At 42.7% G+C, this 2,902-nt stretch overlaps 1 pseudogene; it reads right to left on the reverse strand.

Moving 5' to 3' along the window:
* Positions 1-927: 927 nt before the first annotated feature.
* LOC103006371 (cell division cycle-associated protein 7-like) lies at positions 928-2,417 on the reverse strand (annotated as a pseudogene).
* Between the last annotated feature and the right edge of the window lie 485 nt (positions 2,418-2,902).

Below are 2,902 nucleotides of genomic sequence, written 5' to 3' on the forward strand. Positions count from 1 at the left end.
TCAAGAAAGTAAAAACTGCAAAGAATTCTAGCCGAATATAAGTATCAATTTTCCATGCAACATAAGCAAGAATTTATTTGAAATACCTTACATTATGAACTGAAATAAACTTGGCAAACTACAATTATTCTGAAGTTTTATTCCATGAATTCAAATCGACCTACTCCTGAAGCCTCCCCTTCCCAATTCCCCAGAATGGCTTTTCTACAATGATTTCAAGCATGGCACTGTCCGCGAAACTTTGGGTTGTGACCGTGTGGGCCAGATGCACTTGGTGGAAGAAATCAGCAGCAACTAAGCTTCAACTGTGACAACTTGAATAATAAGCACAATATATGGAATATTCTCCTGAGAGGCCTCCACAGTCATATACTCCACTTGCCAACAATCACCTAATTTTTCCACATGGTTTTAAGACTTTTGTGCCTTGATTCTGTTAAAAATGTCAATGAACACTAAATCAGATCCAGTGTTTTCATGTAAGCAAGTTAGAGGTTTAGTCTCTGGAAACTGAGGGATGTAGTTAGTTAACACTACTACTGCGTTTCTAAGTGCTTGGTTTTATGGGTGGATTCCAGGGCTATTTCAACACCAATTAAATCAAACATGCTTTCATAAAATGGTCATTTAAAAAGGATTCCGAAACTAAAAGAGGGAAGAGAACCACTGGAAATAAGAGGGGGATGGCAGCGGATGAGGGGTGGGGGGGAAAGCAAAGGAGAAACTGCAGGAGGGCAGAGTACAGTTGGCACTACACCTCCATGATGTCCAGACATGCAGGCATGTCTAATGAGATTAACTTGATTTGCCTATAAGACAGACGATCATCAGAAATCTTAACTCGGGTTTCAATCACATGACAAAATTTAAAACTTTAAAACAAGGAAGATTTGTGAAGTGGAAGGCAGGTAGTGGATCTTCCAATTATTATACTTGCATTTCAAACTCCTGTTTTAGACTTTTCAACTAAGCATGCATGTTCCCGAAGCCGTGGTACTTGGCTAAGTACACAAGCACCCCACTCACATACCGCCTGTCTCTCTGCCAACAGAAGCTGCAGTTGCAGATCCCACTACAGAGAGGGCAGTGCCAGTTTGGGTCTAGCAGAACCTCCCTGCCTTCTTCACTGTAACAGTTTGAAGGCAGGGCCCACAGAACTGGCTTTGAAAGCCCCAGCACTCTGGGTTTCTGTAGTTTGTCTTGGTATCAATAGTTTTCTGGCAGCACTGATGATAAGACAATCCCAATGAACAGTTATAGATCTTCTCTCGAGAGTTGTTGCAGATGTTGTCCAATTCTCCCTCCGTGATTTTGTCCACCAGGAGAATTATATGGGGAAGTGTCATGGATCCAGGGTGACAACTTCAGGGAATGTCATCTTCGTTCATGTAGCTGGCCATGAGTTTCCTCTTTCTCACCAACATGTACTTATCCTCCTCTTCCTCCTCCTCCTCCTCCTCTGTGGGCAGGGCACTGTGCAACCCAAGGACCTGAGACCGTGACCTGAAGGGAGGACAAGCTCTCTGCTCAGGGTTTCTCCTGCAGGTGACACCTGGGAATGTGTGCCTTCAGGGTGTCTTTGGATGTGAACTGGGGGCTGACAAGGAATGCCTTCCAGGGAAGGAGCCAAGGAAGCTTTCAAATTCTGACATTAGTTTTGCAAGCATTGCTTTGTTTTGCTTTATATTTAAAGCGCTTTTCTCCAAAAAATTCATGCCACTTTCATCTTCTGAATCAGAACTGCAATCGGTCACAGGATTCTCTGAGGGTTCAGAGGGCGCTGTTCTCTTGTTGGCTGCTCCCCTAGTGTTTCAAGTTGGAAACTTCATGGCCACCCAGAAAGGTCTGGAACTTCTACACTGACTGCGGGTCCGACAGCCCACACAGTCTGCCTGCAGCCTCATTCCATCTTGTATCTCACTCTCTGAGAAACCGTGAAAACGATTCATCATCAGTGTCGGCATAAAAAGTACTGGCCAGTTTGTTATTGACATCTGGCCTTGGTTTCTGTAAAAGTCCACAATGGTCTAACACATCTTGCACTTCACTTTCTGAAAAGCCGCAGAAAGATTCATTATCAGAGTCCTCAGAAAAAAACATTTGCCATTCTTCACTGATACCTGACCTGAATTTAGGTTTTGTGTTTGGAAAATTGTCAGAAGCAAAGCTGTCACAACTGTTGTCAGAGGATGATGAGGTTTCCATAGAAATCAACTTCACATAGCTGCATTTCTTGATGTTCTTCTTTGCTCTGTGATACTTTCATGGCACATGGCGTTTGCCCAAGCTGGCTGCTGGTGCTGGGAGCAGGGAGAGCTGAGCAGCCATGCACCCTGTAGTCCCACCATGCAGGAGCCAGAGTCCAAGCCATGCTGGCCAGCAGGGCACGCAGAGCCCAGGCCAGAGGGGCGGGACATGGCCCAAATTACCAATTTTATTTACTTGAGTCCTCTCCCTTTTTTTCTTTATGAGTCTGGCTAAAGGTTTATTAGTTTTCTTTATCTTCTCGAAGAACCAGCTTTTAGTTTCATTGATCTTTGCTATTCTTCATCTCTATTTCATTTATTTCTACTCTGATCTTTATAATTTCTTTCCTTCTGCTAAGCTGGGGTTTTGTTTGTTCTTCTTTCTCTAGTTGCTTTAGGTGTAAGGTTAGGTTGTTTATTTGTGATTTTTCTTGTTTCCTGAAATTTGTATTTCTATAAACTTCCCTCTTAGAACAGCTTTTGCTGTGTCCCATAGGTTTTGGATCATCATGCTTTGGTTTTCATTTGTGTCTAGGTATTTTTTGGTTTCTTCTTTGATTTCTTCAGTGATCCACTGGTTATTTAGTAGCATATTGTTTAGCCTCCACGTGTTAGTCTTTTTACAATTTTTTCCTTGTAATTTATTTCTAATCTCA

The sequence above is a fragment of the Balaenoptera acutorostrata genome, chromosome 5 (genome assembly GCF_949987535.1).
Source record: "Balaenoptera acutorostrata chromosome 5, mBalAcu1.1, whole genome shotgun sequence".
Lineage (NCBI taxonomy): Eukaryota > Metazoa > Chordata > Mammalia > Artiodactyla > Balaenopteridae > Balaenoptera > Balaenoptera acutorostrata.